This window comes from Xenopus laevis, chromosome 9_10S (assembly GCF_017654675.1).
Source record: "Xenopus laevis strain J_2021 chromosome 9_10S, Xenopus_laevis_v10.1, whole genome shotgun sequence".
Classification (NCBI taxonomy): domain Eukaryota; kingdom Metazoa; phylum Chordata; class Amphibia; order Anura; family Pipidae; genus Xenopus; species Xenopus laevis.
In genome coordinates, this window is record NC_054388.1 from 47,584,669 (window position 1) to 47,601,784 (window position 17,116).

General features: G+C 44.5%; 1 long non-coding RNA gene and 1 pseudogene across 1 annotated transcript in view; both read left to right on the forward strand.

Moving 5' to 3' along the window:
• Positions 1-1,578: 1,578 nt before the first annotated feature.
• LOC121393102 overlaps positions 1,579-17,116 on the forward strand; it is a 110,855-nt gene continuing 95,317 nt past the window's right edge. The window contains exons 1-2 of the long non-coding RNA XR_005964540.1: positions 1,579-1,910; positions 2,096-2,351. This is a non-coding gene — a long non-coding RNA (uncharacterized LOC121393102). The remainder of the gene's footprint in view (positions 1,911-2,095; positions 2,352-17,116) is intronic.
• Positions 2,360-5,259, forward strand: LOC108702874 (annotated as a pseudogene).

Consider the following 17,116-nt stretch of genomic DNA (forward strand, 5'->3'; position numbering starts at 1 on the left):
AATATTGTGTTTAATATTCATTGTGGTGAAGTTGCTAATCAAGATTCACATTGTCACTGAACCCAGTCATTGGCTCAACTTTGCTCATTAAAACCCACTATTCAGTTCTTTAGAAAACATAAGACTCCAATAAATATTTTGGGACCCTCAAAGTTAGTTCTGAAAAGCCCTCTATAATAAATGGCACCTATATGTTACTGGGGAGGTGGTGAGATCATTGCCTTTTGTTGTTAGTAGGGGCACCATATCCTAAATGTCCTTGTAGCAGAAATTGCCAGTAGAAATTGGGAACATACTGGTTATATAAAGTGCAGTGCTTGTGAGGACGGGAAGAGTTTGAGTGGCCGGGTGAAAGATTCCTGACATGGTGAATCTTGATATATAGGTTTATTTAATATTAATTGGGAAGATAGAGGGTCATGTTATCTATGTTGTATGTAGCCCTATGATTTCTGATTGTGGCCCTGACAACAACAAATGATTGAGGCACTTTCTTGGGGATCAGAACTAATTCTTTAATGGTCAGGAAGTAATCCCTCATATGTGGGTTCAGTATTAACATGGCCTTTTATATTTGTACAGAGGGTCCCCCTGCAGTCAGTAGAAAATGGTTTGATTGAAAAATATAACAGTGGTGAATACCAACACCATATCAATATTAAAAAAGTTTGAAGTTCGTTTATTGTGCCTCTTTAATTGGCAATATTCAAAACAGCATAATAAAATGTACAATATATAAATATAATAATAATAGCAATATTAACAAATTTAAAATACAAGGGGCGTCATCACTGTTACTGGCATGTTAGATTACCCCATATAACAACATTTCTTAACACAATTTTTAACTGCAAACTGTGTGCAATATAATACCAACAAACACGCTGTCAACACTTCACAGTAGTTCAAACAGCTCTATGACTATATAAAGATGGGGAGGACTAATTTGAACATCTGAGGAGAGTTGAGAATGACTTATTGGTATTATTGTGAAATAGAAAAAAAATTCTATTTCTGTTTTGTGAGGCAACTTCGTGCGACTACAGAAAACGCATCGCCGTGTGTGCTTTAGCGCAGGCGACTTTTCATAATATAGCCTATGGGAAAACACGCTGTTTCCTAATAAGGAAAAAGATATATAGGAAGGCAGGTATTTTTTTCCAGAAAAGGTGGCAACCCTATCTACAGGTTAAGCCACTTACTGCAGTTTTGGGATCAATACAAGGGTCATGGGAGGGTCTAACCAGTAATAATAAAAGAAGTGCTTCACAAAAGTAGTAGGATAGTAGACAGTGTTAGTAAGAGAAAAGATGCTATCACTTGTTGTACTTTCCTGCACTAACATGGCTGCTCAATACCTCAATCAACAAAGTTGCCTGTTGCTACTCGGAAAAAAACCCCAAAACAAACCAATATGGGGCCAGGCGATGCAGCGATTATCCAATCAGTTCTCCTTTCACTCACCGCAACAAATATGTTTCAGTGAGTGAAAAAGTAGTAAAATTGGTGCCAGAACGAGGCTTGAAACGCACTGGGATTCAGGGAAAGTTCCGGTGCCAAATAGCTGCAAAGGTGAGATGCCGATTGAAAGAGCTGCGTTCGGTTTTAATATATTTCGCCCTGTACCGCTGTCTTCTGTCTGACAGGCCTTCCTCCATTTTAATGTCCGAAACCCTTATAATGAAATCCAGGTGCCATAAATCTAACATGAGGGCTTTTGCTCCCAAATGTAACAACTGCCCCTCAAATTTCATATCTCACAGCCAGCCCCTAGATCTTTCTGTAACACTGCCCCCATCTTCAGTTTGTTCTCCGTTCCTGCTCTCCATACATGAACCGACCAATAATATCGTACAATAACCTGTATGTAACAGGGTGCTGCTAAGTGTGTCTTTCAATATTTACTGGAGGTCAGTATCTAGTGAGTTGCTGTGTTTTTGTGTCAATATGAAATGTGGAGCTGCTGTGTTATGTTATTCTATTACTGGTTGCTGTGTGTGTAAGTGTATATTATGGGCTGCTGTGTTGTTTGATGCAAGGACATTAATTCTATTCTCCCAGGTCACATGACAGATTTCTGTGCTCCTAATTTCAGTGAGAGCTGGCATCACAAGTATAGCTCATGGGTGACCGAGAGAATGCATCATATGGATCCCGGGCCCAGGCAATCATCCCCCAGAAGATGAACCTTCTACTCCGAGGGCTCCTTCTTTTCCTCATTGGTGTCTTCCTGGCTCTAGTGTTGAACTTGCTGCAGGTGCAGAGGAATGTCACCCTCTTTCCCCCAGATGTGCTCTCCAGTCTCTTCTCTTCAGCTTGGTGGGTGCCACTGTGTTGTGGCACAGCTGCAGGTACATGATCCCTTCCTTATGTGCTGTCACTGTGTAAGTCTGTCATCTGCAGAAAGTCTTGTGCTTCTCCCCCCACAGGGGCCATTGGACTCTTCTACCCCTGTATTGACAGGCACCTTTGTGAGCCACACAAGTTTAAGAGGGAATGGTCAAGCGTTGTGCGGTGTGTGGCAGTGTTTGTGGGCATAAATCATGCCAGCGCAGTATCATTATAATGTTCCATAGCTTGCCACTAAAACTACTGTTTGGTTACTGGAAACACTGTTTCTATTGTGTAGGTTCCAAGCAACTGGAGACACTGTTTCTATTGTGTAGGTTCCAAGCAACCACCATTATCCATGAAAGCACAGGAAGCGCAGACTTGGAAGCAGCAGTGTATTTGATGCCTGTAATTTCTGATGCTTATGCCAGTACTTCTATGCTTCCTGGTTCTGTTCAAAGCCACCCACCCCAGTAGGGGTTGGATTTAAATGACCTCTAGCAATGGGACACTTTTCAATCATTCTGATCAGTAATGGGAGGAGTCACATAAAGCTGCAGCTAAAAGTAGTTGGCAGCATGGCAGCAGAATCATTCCCAGTTAACGTAGTGTTTAGTCATTCATGGCCAAAACATTTGGTCGGTTCTTCTTGACTTTGAGACAGAAAGTGGACTTTGCCAACAACATGCAGCTCTCTCTTACCCTGGCACTCTTTCTGTTGGCCTCTGGTGGACATTTGATCGGTCTCGGAGTGGTCTAGGACTTGGAATATCTTTCTTTGCTACGCTTGTCTCTCAGCTTCTGGTGTATAATGGAGTGTATGAGTAAGTACTGCACACCCTCCTGTTGGTACACAATGGCCTTTTGCCCCAGTCCACCCCCATCCCCATCCCATGGCATGTATGAATGAGGACTGTATCTCTGCAGTGCACATGGGTACATTTTCCCTACTGCTGTAATTTCTCTGTGTAATGGAGAGTATATCGACTCCCCACTTGTTGCTTGAGGTTTGACTGTTTTTTCTTGTGAACAGATACACAGCCCCAGATTTCCTTTATGTCCGTTCTTGGCTTCCGTGCATATTCTTTGCTGGGGGAATCACTATGGGAAATATTGGCCGACAGCTAGAAATGGTACGTACCAGTTTCATTCTGGGGTGCTTAATCCTGGGTCACCAGATCTTGGTGTTACAGAACATTCTGCTCTATGCTGTGGTGGTGGGGTGGAGGGTTGCTAAATGTAGTTTAGATGCTAATGGTTATTGTATTATTTGTCAGGTTGTGGAGATTTTACATTCTTTGTTGTATGCCGGATATGAAGGTCTACACTGTGCTGCATTGAAGTGCTTGTTGAGCGCTTGCATGTTGCTTGTTATGTTAACATGTGATTTGGCAAGCTTATTGAGTCGATGCTGAATTGAGGTTGCAACTTGCATGCATTGTGAAGGTTTTCTTTGTGTCACACTCATTCTGTCCCTAATCTTTCTACTCTTCTCTATTTTAGTATGAGCGAAAAGCCCTTGTAGAGAAATCTCCCCGGGACTGATGCCAGGTGTCAAAAGCAAGACTCTGGGACACTTAAGTGTTTGTGGGCAGAAGTTTACTATTGCTGCTCCTTTGGTTAACTGAGAGAAGCACTCACTTGGATTAGTTTGAGCTCTGTGGCTCTGAATTCCTTTGGATGAAATGTGACTTCAGTTCAAGTGATAATGTGCATTTAATTGCAATTGCCCCATGGGTGGATGTGCTGTTGGACATGAATACATCAACCTTTCCAGGGCTTGAATTTGTACAGCCAAGCAGGCTGCTGGGAGTGTGAATGTCCAGCACATAAGCAGAATGTGTACAGGGGCCTATTCTCAAGAGGTGTCATATCCAGGCTAGGGAGGATTACTGGACATCGATTATTTAGGGACAGATGGGCACACCATGCTGAGGGGGTATTTGTGAATACAGGGAGCATTCAAAGCAACAGGATATAGACACAATACAAGTTGCCTTTAGAAATAGATATCATTTAAACATTGGGCACCCTGAGTGGGTATAGCTGCCAGTCAGGCAGGACATTCTGTGTGAGTGTAGAAGCCGTTGAGCAGAGCATACACTGTTTGGGGTATAAGGAGAGTGAGGCAGGGCCCGCTGTGTCGCTACAGGTGACGGGCAGGGTATAGGTGTGGGTACAGGTGCCAATCAGCAGGGCACACTGTGGCTACAGATGCCAGATAAGACCTGTCATATGTAAATGAAACGTGTGAGTGTTTCCTTGGCTTCTCAAGTGAAAGACAAGAAGCCCCCCCCCCCCCCCGGTTCTACATAGAGCAATAAATCTGCTTCATTTTGGGAACAAGTTAAGGTTTTTATTCATCCTTTTGGCAAATTCCTAACTGCATTTGGCCTCTCTGTATCACTTGCAATATATGCGCTTTACATAATTCCCTGTGTGTGGGAGCAAAATAATCAAACATTTGTTCTTTAAATAATAATATAAAGAGGGTTGGTTCCTAGATCTGTGTCACTGTGACAGAATGCTCTGTTATAAATATAGCTAGAATCTCAGCCATAAAGCAGGACAGTGTTGCTTTTTATAATGGATATCAGATAGGATCTGTGTCACTGTGAGAGAATTCTCAGTTATAAAGATATCTAGAATCTCAGCCGCAAAGCAGAACCAGACTGCTGTTAACAATGGGTATCAGATTCTGTGCCACTGTAATGCTCTGTTATAAAGATAGCTAAAATCTGTATCATAAAGCAGGGCAGAACTACTGCTTACAATGGGTATCAGAGAGGACCACACTCCTTAAAGGGAGTCTGTCAGGATTTTTATGGTGTAGTTTTCATTTCTAAATTACACTGTTTACACTTCAAATAATTCACTCTGCAATATAAAATGTAATTCCTGAATCAGCAAGTGTATTTTTTAAAGTTGTAATATTGGTGTGTAGGCAGCCATCTCAGGTCATTTTGCCTGGTGCTGTGCTTTCAGAAAGAGCCATCACCTTAGGATGGAACTGCTTTCTGGCAGGCTGTTGTTTCTCCTACTCAATGTAACTGCATGTGTCGCAGTGGGACATGGATTTTACTATTGAGTGCTGTTCTTAGATCCAACAGGGAGCTGTTATCGTTTGTTAGGGAACTGCTATATGGTTACCTTCCCATTGTTCTGTTGTAAGGCGGTTGGGGGGAGGGAGGGGTGAATTCACTCCAACTTGCAGTAAAGAGTAACTGAAGTTTATCAGAGCAGAAGTCACATGACTGGGGCAGCTGGAAAACTGACAATATGTCTGCCGCCATGTCAGAATTCAAAATTAAATGAAAAAAAAAATCTGTTTGCTTTCTTGAGAAATTGATTTCAGTGTAAACTTCTACTATTAACTGATGCATTTTGGAAAAAAAATATTTTGCATGACAGTATCCCTTTAAGTAACTAAGTTGGACCCTTGTTAGGCAGTAGATGCGATTGGTCTACGGCACACCTATGTTCCAATTACACTGCAATGGTGGTGTTGGTTATTCGTTGACCAGGCTTGGTCCCTTAGTAACTGTAGAATACATATATGCAACCGCACACACTCCATATTTTGCAGCTTACTGCAAAATATTGAGTGTGTACCTTGTTAGGGAGACCATTTTGCTGAATCTGTCATGCTGTAAACAAAGCAATGTATCTTATGGAGCTCATAGCCAGCATTTGCACCTCCCCATGCCGTGACCGTGAGGTATCAAGACGTGCAGGCAGACGGCAGTGAATCGTTATCATTCTGGGCAGCGGTGCAGTTGGATGCCAATGGAAATCCATGTGCGCAGTCTGATTCTCTTGCTGTGGGACTGGTGTGTAATCATCTCCCCCCATCCAGCTCCCTGGCAACCCCCCCGGGCCTTGCTTGGAGCCTGAGCAGAACTGTCCACTCTAATTTTTGGAGATGGAGATTTCCTGCTGTATCCAATTTCGCCCTGGTTATGTGATTGGTGGGGATATTGCACCATTGAGTATGAATACGAAAGATGTTTCCCTGAATGCGGCCAGACGCTTCCCATGGTGGGGAGAGTTAGGTGTGACACATGAACATGCATGTGCAGCTTCCCCATATCAGTAATCATCCCCAACATCTTGTTTAACCAGCCAGTTGCACCTCATTGATCCTTTTAAACTTGTCTCTTACTGGGCAGTAGACCTCCAAATATTAGAATGGCTTTAACCTGGTCTCATAAGGGGCAGCTTCAATAGCACCCCTAATATCAGAATGGCCTTAACTTATGCCCATATGGAGAGACGTTTGTAGCACCCCAAATATCAAAATAGCCTTTAAAGATAAGTAAACCTTTAAAAATAAGTGAATGTAAAATTAACGAGGGTGCTATTATAAGCACTTTCGCAATGTACATTAATTTTTTTTTTTTTTTTTTAATTCCAAGATATAAAAGGATTCATGTACTGTTCTTCTGGTTAGGAAAACAAAAATTAGAATCCTTTCTCAAAAGGTCTGCTGCGTCTGCACCCAACAGTCGGATCGCGTCGGATCAACGCTGCGACACCATGCGACAATTCTATCTCTTGCCTTATTTTTGTCGCATGCGACAATTGGCATGCGTTTTGTCGCAGCGTGTCGGATCACGACAAAATCGATGGTGGTGTCCTACCCTTAGACTAAGAATGGATCACTGTGCACAAGTGGCCACTGAGCCCAGACATACAGGTAAAGGGCCACTAACTGGTTGCACTGTGCTGCGCCCAAGTTCTGGGAATTGCTTCATGATCTCCTACATGCATAGAATTGCCATGTTATGCACATTTAGGGGGCTGCTAGGGTGTTTCACATACACCCACAGGTGAGGAAGGCATAGTAGATTTGAAATATTTACTGTTTTGCGATCAACAAGCAATTGGGATTAATCACGTACTGATATGTGACCACTAATTTTTTTCTAATGTTGGTTCTGTACATTACCACAATGAATTTTAAATGAAACAACTCAGATGAGGTTGAACTGCAGACTTTCAGCTTTAATTCAGTGGGTTGAACAGAAAGACTGCATAAAAATGTGAGGAACTAACGCCTTTTTTTAACACAATAACTTAATTTGGCTCAAAAGTAATTAGATACAGTAAATTGAAAAATTGAAGATAAAATGTTAATGTCTAATACTTGGTTGAAAACCCTTTGCTGGCAATGACAGCCTGAAGTCTTGAACTCATGGACATCACCAGATTCTGGGTTTCCTCCTTTTTAATGCTCTGCCAGACCTTTACTGCAGTGGCTTTCAGTTGCTGTTTGTTTGTGGGCCTTTCTGTCTGAAGTTTAGTCTTCAACAAGTGAAATGCTGCTCAGTTGGGTTCGGATCAGGTGACTGACTTGGCCATTCAAGAATATTTCACTTCATTGCTTTAATAAACTCCTGGGTTGCTTTGGCTGTATTTTTTGGGTCATTATGAAACATCTCCCAATCAATTTGACTGTATTTAGCTGGATTTGAGCAGACAGTGTCTCTGAACACCTCAGAATTCATTTGGCTGCTTCTGTCCTGTGTCACATCATGGATAAACACTAGTGTCCCAGTGCCACTGGCAGCCATGCACGCCCAAGCCATCACACTGCCTCCGCCATGTTTTATAGAGATGTGGTATGCTTTGGATCATGAGCTGTTCCACGCCTTCTCCATACTTTTTTCTTTCCATCATTCTGGTAGAGGTTGATCTTGGTTTCATCTGTCCAAAGAATGTTTTCCCAGAACTGTGCTGGCTTTTTTTTTTTTTTTTTGTTTAAAGCAAGTCCAATCTAGCCTTTCTATTCTTGATGCTTATGAGTGGCTTGCACCTTGCAGTGCACCCTCTGTATTTGCTTTCATACAGTCTTCTCTTTATGGTAGACTTCAATATCGATACACCTACCTTGCACTTTGGCAAAAATAATATAAATGCAAGTTGTACACTAAATGGCAGTGTTTTGGGAATTTCCTTAAATGAGAAGGATCTAGGGGTCTTTGTAGATAACACGTTGTCTAATTCTGAGCAGTGTCATTCTGTGGCTACTAAAGCAAATAAAGTTCTGTCTTGCATAAAAAAGGGCATTAACTCAAGGGATGAAAACATAATTATGCCTCTTTCCTGGCCATCCCCTGGCAGCATAACAATTTGGGTTTTATCCCTGTACTGGTCGGACACAGAAGGGTTAACAAGCAACCTTACAAATACCCACCCCCTTCCCGCCCTCACCAGTCTTTTTTCCTTCTGTCCTGGCCGGACCAGGGATTTGTATGCTCTACCCACTTGGTTCTTCGGGACCAGATTCCAGGCGCAGTTTTTCATGCACTTTCTCCGCCTGAAGCCCCTCCGTTGTGATCGCCATAGCGCCTTGTCAGGAGTGGGTCCCTATACAGCCGGGGGAGGTTGCGTCCGTAATGGCGCAAGGAAGCATATACGTCATCAAATGGCGCCTTATTTTGCCTCCGAACGGGTGCAGTTTTGCCTTTGCACCCGCATTGACGCATCTGTGATGGATCCAGCTGCCGAGAAAGCTGCTACTTCGAAGGCTTCACGGTGGGTTTAGAGCTTCTGAGTGTTTTTGCGTCGAAAAAAGTGCATTACTAATTGGGTGTTTGTCACTCTAGGCTTACTTCACCTGTTGAAGATACTGCCAGGAAAAGTCAAAGATCTCAGGATAAGGACATTAGAGCCTGTAAAGCCTGCAAAAAGCCTACATTACCGGGCAAGAGATTATGTGGTGACTGTATTGCAGAGATTTTAGAAGGTGACGCTGATATTCCACCTGCTCAGAAGCGTATACCTGCTCAAGAGATTCCTTCAACTTCTAAGGATGCTTCTCAGTCAGATTTATTAGCCTGGATTAAACAGGTAGTAGCCTTAGGAATTCAAGAGGCAAAGGGTGCTGAAAGTCAGATACCTGCTGACCCGCATTCTAATCAGATTGAGGTGATTAACTCAGACTCTTCTTCTTCAGATGAGGAGGAAGAGAATTCATTTTTTGATATGAAATTTGTTCCAGACCTTATTAAGGCAGTGAGACACACATTAGTCCTTGAGGAGCAGGACCAGACAGACACAGGTGTGTTTTTTGCCAGGAAGAGAAAACATGTCTTCCCAGTGTATAAGGAGGTGCAAGATGTCATTTCTGCAGAATGGCAAAGGATGTCTAGAAAAGTTCCGGTAGAGGCGAAGATGGAGAAGCTATATCCCTTTCCCCCAGAATCTCAGGAAATTTGGAGCAATCCTCCAACAGTTGATGCTCCAGTAGCTAGATTGTCCAGAAAGACTGCACTACCAATAGACGATGTTTCCGCCCTGAAACAGCCAATGGAGAGAAGGATGGAAACAGAATTAAAAAAGTTATACATGATGACTGGAGCCATGTTGAGACCGGCAGTATCATTAGTTTCAGTGGTCAAGGCCCTATCAATGTGGATAGAGGATTTAGTGCAGAGGACCAGAGAAGGGGAGCCTCGTGAGAAGATTTTGGCAGCTCTGGAGGATCTGAGACTTGCAACATCTTTTTGCCTGGGGGCCGCTGGCGATTTAACAAGATTGTCTGCGAGATCTATGGCCTCATCAGTAGTGGCTCGTAGAGCCCTTTGGCTTAAATACTGGTTTGCAGACACTGCCTCAAAGAATGCATTATGCAGGCTACCATTTGAGGGCAAGATGTTATTTGGCAAAGCTTTGGAGGATATAATATCCAAATCATCTGGAGGAAAGAGCACATTCCTTCTACAGACTCCAAGGAGATTTAAAGATCCCCCAAAACGTCAATCAGACAGGTATTTTTCAAGGAAGAAGGACGACTTTAAAGCTTATAGGCCTGGTAGGGAGACTTTTAGGTCATCATCTTGGAAGACAGGGCAGTCTGGTTTTTTTCAAGGTGGAAAGGCCAAGGCCCCAAGATCTCCCAAGTCCCAGCAGAAGTCACAATGACGGGAGGCCTGTCCAGCTTCCAAGAGTAGGAGCAAGGCTTCTTCAATTTCAGGAAGTCTGGGCGAGACATTTTCAGGACTCCTGGGTTCTGTCCATTGTGAGAAGGGGTTACCGGCTGGAATTCATACAAAAGCCAATCCCTCACAATTTTGTTGTTACCCCTTGGCCACGATCTGTGGCGAGCAGGGAAATTATGAAGCAATACATTTCCGACTTACTTCTCAAGGGGGCAGCAGTAGAGGTTCCGTTAGAAGAGAGGGGAAGAGGATTTTATTCCCCTCTGTTTCTGGTAGAGAAGGCTTCAGGCGAGATGAGGCCCATTTTGGATTTAAGGAAGCTGAACAAGGGACTAAAGATCCAAAGCTTCAAAATGGAGACGATTCAGACTATAAAGGCAGCCATACACAGGGGAGACTGGCTTTGTACAATCGATTTGAAGGACGCCTATTTGCATGTGCCGGTGGCCTTAGAACATCAAAGGTTTCTTCGTTTTGCAATAGGTTGTCATCATCTACAGTTCACTTGCCTGCCCTTCGGGCTGGCCACATCTCCCAGAACATTTACCAAGGTGTTGGTGCTGGTTATTGCAAAGCTTCGAGAAGAGGGTCTAGAATTATATCACTATCTAGACGACCTCTTATTAGTGGCAAGACAAAAAGACATCTTAATACAGCACAGAGACAAGGTCAAAGCAACTCTCCAAGAGTTCGGATGGATTCTCAACGAGGCCAAAAGTCAGTTGAGTCCAGTCCAAAGATTAACATACTTAGGAGCTTCTATAGACACAGTCTTAGGAATGATATCTCTTCCTCAGGCAAGAATCTCCAAGGTCAGGGAGATGACTTTGACCATGCTGGAACTAGACTATCTATCTGCCAGACAATTAATGAAATATTTGAGCTCCCTGCCATCAACAATAGGACTGGTCAAATGGGCAAGATGGCAGATGCGCCCAATCCAGCGTGTATTCTTGGACCAATGGAAGCATCAAGAGTTGAACTGGAATCAGACAATATGGTTGCCTTGGAAGCTGAAGCATCATCTGCAGTGGTGGGCAACTCTGTTCAACCTAAGGAGAGGAATGCCTCTGCAGGAGCTGGAATATGTAGAGCTGTTCACCGATGCGTCAGGTCAAGGATGGGGAGCCCACATAGCAGATCTGTCAGTCCAAGGGACTTGGGCCAGGGAGCTGTCCTATCTTCCATCAAATATCCTCGAGCTGAGGGCAGTGGCATGTGCACTTCAGGCTTTCAGGAAAGAGCTACAAGGTCACTCTGTCAGAGTCCGCTCGGACAATGTGGCAGCAGTCACATATATAAAGAGACAGGGAGGCACAGGGAGCCTCAGTATGATGACAGAATTACTTCCGATCATGGAGTTTGCTCAAAATCATTTACTACACATCACTGCTCTTCATATACCGGGAGTAATGAATGTACAGACAGATCTCCTCAGCAGGAGGCGGATCGACGGTGGAGAGTGGAGTCTTCACCCAGAAGTATTCACTATGATCATAACCAGGTGGGGATGCCCGAAGGTAGACCTGATGGCTACAGCCTTGAACAGGAAAGTGAGGAACTTCTTCTCCAGGTTCCCTTGTCCCCAGTCGACAGCGGTGGATGCGCTAGTCCAGGATTGGACAGGTCTATGTGCATATGTCTTTCCCCCCTTTCCATTGATATTCAGAGTTCTACAGAAGATCTTTTTCACCAGGATGGAAGCAGTGGTGGTACTTCCAGACTGGCCACGTCGCCCGTGGTATCCATTGTTGAGGAGGATGGCGGCAGACAATCCCTTTCGCCTACCAGAACGGGAGGATCTTCTGTCTCAGGGGTCTCTGTGGTATCCGAACCCTGCCAGGTTGAACCTGATGGCTTGGAAGCTGAGAGGGGAAGGTTAAGACAACAAGGCTGTTCTGAGGCTGTGATTAACACATTGTTGAGGTCAAGGAAGGCAAATACGTCTCACCGGTATTACATGATCTGGGAAGTGTTTCAGGCATGGACAAGTGAGAATTTTGTGGATTTGTGGAACCCATCAGTGCCAAACATTCTTGAGTTCCTACAGTCAGGCCTAGAGAAGGGTCTGAGCCTGAGTACACTCAGAGTACAATTGTCAGCATTATCGGCGATTCTGGGAAGAAGATGGATAGTGGAACCCTTGGTTTCCAGATTCTTTCAAGCAGCAATCAGGATTGTTCCACCACTTAAGCCACTCACTCCGGTTTGGGACTTGCCTTTAGTCCTGAATGCTCTTGTGGATAGCCCTTTTGAACCTCTTGAACAGGCCACACTATGGAATGCCACCCTGAAAACTGTCCTATTAGTAGCTCTGACATCAGCCAGGAGAGCATGTGAGCTACAAGCTTTATCATCTAAGCCTCCTTATACTATCTTCAAAGCGGATTCAGTGGTCCTTAGACCAATATTACAATTCCTGCCTAAGGTAGTCTCTTCTCTGCACATGAATGAGCCGATTGTTTTACCAGCCTTCATTCCGGAGGTTGGGACACAAGAGGAATCGAGATGGAGAGCTCTAGATGTGCATGCCTGTCTACGGATGTACCTCCAAAGGACTGAGGGCATCAGGAAGACTGATAGGCTGTTTATAGTCCCAGCAGGGGCTAGGAAGGGAGAGGCAGCCAAAACTGCAACATTGAGGAGATGGATAGTGATGGCAATACAGAAAGCCTATAAAGAACAGGGTAAGCCGGTGCCTGAGGGGATCAAAGCACATTCCACAAGGGCCGTTGCATCGTCATGGGCAGCAGAAGCAGGAGCACAACCTGAGTCAATTTGCAGGGCTGCAACATGGGCTACTCCAAACACATTTATTAAACATTACAAATTAGATATTAGATCTGCGTCTTTGGCGCAGTTTAGACGTTCAGTACTGCAGGCCGCAGCTGTAAACTAATTAAATTCTGTTATCAAGCATCATTCAGTTGCCCTCCCATTTAATTGCTAGGGTACTAACCCAAATTGTTATGCTGCTAGGGGATGGCCAGGAAAAGAGAAAATTAATTAATACTTACCGAGATTTTCTTTTCCTGGCCATACCCCCTGGCAGCATGCCCAACCTTTTCATTGTCCGTCCAGTACATCAGGTAAAGACTGGTGAGGGCGGGAAGGGGGTGGGTATTTGTAAGGTTGCTTGTTATCCCTTCTGTGTCCGACCAGTACAGGGATAAAACCCAAATTGTTATGCTGCCAGGGGGTATGGCCAGGAAAAGAAAATCTCGGTAAGTATTAATTAATTTTCTCTTTTATAGGTCCCTGGTGAGGCCTCATCTGGAGTATGCAGTGCAGTTTTGGACTCCAGTCCTTAAGAGGGATATAAATGAGCTGGAGAGAGTGCAGAGACATGCAACTAAATTGGTTAGAGGGACGGAAGACTTAAATTATGAGGGTAGACTGTCAAGGTTGGGGTTGTTTTCTCTGGAAAAAAAGGCGCTTGCGAGGGGATTACACTTTACAAGTACATTAGAGGACATTATAGACAAATAGCAGGGGACCTTTTTACCCAAAAAGAGGATCACCATACCAGAGGCCATCCCTTTAGACTAGAAGAAAAGAACTTTCATTTGAAGCAACGTAGGGGGTTCTTCACAGTCAGGACAGTGAGGTTGTGGAATGCACTGCCGGGTGATGTTGTGATGGCTGATTCAGTTAATGCCTTTAAAGGTAAGCTGACACCAAAAAAACTTCTTTTAAAAAAAATGATTCTTCATTTGAAGTTACCTATATGTCATGCTGACTGTTTTCTCCTTAAAGCTTTCTTTCACTTAATAAACCCAGTTCTGCATCCGACTGTGGCCGACTGTGGCAGCCAGACTCCTGCTTCCTGTCAGAATGTGAGCTCGATGATGTCACAAAGGGGGCGGAGCTTCCTCCTCCTCTCCGCTATATCTCTCTGGCGTCTGTGAACCACGTGTGCTTTAGTAACTGATTTGCTAAGTACTGTAACTTGGTCATCATTTATATAGTTTCTTTATTATTATATAATGAAGTATAAATGCATATTCATTCTCTTTCTCACAGTGTCACACTGTTTCGGTGACTTGCGGCTGCTGCTGCGGAACTGTTATGTCCTCCTCCTCCTGGGGCTTCTCCGATCCAGCCGGCAAGACTGTGGCAGTAGCTGAGGCCAAACACAGGCCCCTGTCCTGGAGTCGGAAGGGCTCTCCTCCTGACGGGCGAGTGTTGGCGCAGAGAAGATGCGCACGGAACTAGCACGTCTCTTAGCGCCGAAGACAGTCTGCTCGCGGGCCTTGATACATCACGCGGTGCACTGGGTGGAGGGCGGATAGATTTGGTGACGTCATTTGCGCGCTGATGTAACAGCTGGTATGAGAAGAGAAGTCCCACATCTGTAGTTCGCACACTATTTCCATCTCGGGCTGTTTGCTGTCCTTATCATTTGAACACAGTATTCTTAGATCCTCTACCCAGTGCACCGCGGGATGTATCAAGGCCCAGCGAGCAGACTGTCTTCGGCGCTAAGAGACGTGCTAGTTCCGTGCGCATCTTCTCTGCGCCAACACTCGCCCGTCAGGAGGAGAGCCCTTCCGACTCCAGGACAGGGGCCTGTGTTTGGCCTCAGCTGCTGCCACAGTCTTGCCGGCTGGATCGGAGAAGCCCCAGGAGGAGGAGGACATAACAGTTCCGCAGCGGCAGCCGCAAGTCACCGAAACAGTGTGACACTGTGAGAAAGAGAACGAATATGCATTTATACTTCATTATATAATAATAAAGAAACTATATAAATGATGACCAAGTTACAGTACTTAGCAAATCAGTTACTAAAGCACACGTGGTTCACAGACGCCAGAGAGATATAGCGGAGAGGAGGGGGAAGCTCCGCCCCCTTTGTGACATCATCGAGCTCACATTCTGACAGGAAGCAGGAGTCTGGCTGCCACAGTCGGCCACAGTCGGATGCAGAACTGGGTGTATTAAGTGAAAGAAAGCTTTAAGGAGAAAACAGTCAGCATGACATAGGTAACTTCAAATGAAGAATCATTTTTTTAAAAGAAGTTTTTTTGGTGTCAGCTTCCCTTTAAGAATGGCTTGGATTGTTTTTTGGACAGACATAATATCAAAGGCTATTGTGATACTAAGCTCTATAGTTAGTATAGGTATGGGTATATAGAATTTAATCAAAAGTAGAGAGGGGTGTGTGCATGGATGCTGGGTTTTCATTTGGAGGGGTCGAACTTGATGGACTTTGTCTTTTTTAAACCCAATTTGACTATGTAACTATGGAGAATGTTGTTCACTTGTTTGGCTGTTGTGAAGGGGTTTCTCTTCAACATGTAAATGATTCTGCGATTATCCACCACTGTTGTCTTCTGTGAACGTCCAGGTCTTTTTGCGTTGCTGAGTTCCCCAGTGCTTTCTTTCTTTCTCGGGATGTACCAAACTGTAGATTATGCCACGCCTAATTTTGTAGCGATTTCTCTGATGTTTTTGTAGCTTAAGGATGGCTTGTTTTACCTCAATGGAGAGCTCCTGTTCACAGCAAAATCTTCCACATACAAGCACCCCCCTCAAATCAACTCCAGGGCTTTTATCTCCTTCATTGATAATGACATAACAAAGGAATTGCCCGCAAATGCCCATGAAATAGCCTTGGAGTCAATTGTCCAATTATTTTTGAGCACCTGAAATGAGCCCCTCACATTTTTATGCAATCTTTTTGTTCAACTCAATCAGAAAAGGAACCAGAGGGGGACGGGCCCTGGCGCAGGACGCGCAGCTGGGCCCTGGTGCAGGACGCGCAGCCGGGCCCCCCCGCCCCCCTCCGTAAACCCGGAACTGGCCGGGAATATGTGGCGCGTGGACTGCCGGGGGGCCCTGAGGGGGTGCGGGCCCTGGCCCGCTCGCACCCCCTGCTCCCCCGGTAGTTCTGCCCCTGAACCCACTGAATTAAAGCTGAAAGTCTGCAGTTCAACTGCATCTGAGTTTTCATTTAAATGATCTCAAAAAAGGGAAAGTTGTGCTCACCACTAATTTTTAAAAACATGAGGCGAGGGTGCAATGAGGCTGTGACCACAAAATACATATAGACAAATACAAGAGTCCTCTGCACTCAACCCATTATCAATATATTTAAGACAGAGACATTTTGTGCATACTGCTACTGAAAAATGCCTTACCCTTTACACAAAACAGGGATTGTTTGTCCATATATTGCAATATATTTAAATATATATATATATATATATATATATATATATACCTTTCCTTAATCTTACCGCTGCCCTACCTCACTCCATAAGCACCCCCTATTTCTGCCCTTTTCTACTGTGTCCCCATTCAAGTGTTAGTAGGTAGGTGGGCATGAGAAGCTGTGGGGTATAGATTCTCAGTGTACTGCTGTTAATATAGATTAATAGCTGGTGTTGCGTCCCCCATGTATGTGCACAGGTTGCAATAATGAAGATGAATTTAGACAAGGAGCAGCGTCCTGGACTGCGCCTTCAGCCATAATTCTCTGCTAATCACTGCTAATTGAATATTCACTATTTGCCTTTATTAGCCTAGGTTAACTCTGTCACTGCTGGATATTCAGCATTGCAGCTGCAGCCCACACTGAGGCTGATGAGGATCTCTGGGGACTGGATACGGCTGTGAAAGTGGGTTGGGTTGAGTCACTTAGCAGGGGGCCTCCCTGTTGTTATCACTTATGAACCTCTCTAACCATGTGGTATTATTCTTACATTTTAGTCCTATAACACCATCATATCATGCATAGGGTTGCCACCTTTTTTAAAATGCTTTACCGGCTGGTGGGGGACGGGGACACAAAGGGGCGGGCCGTGACATCAAAATGGGCGGGCTGTGATGTCAAAAGGGGC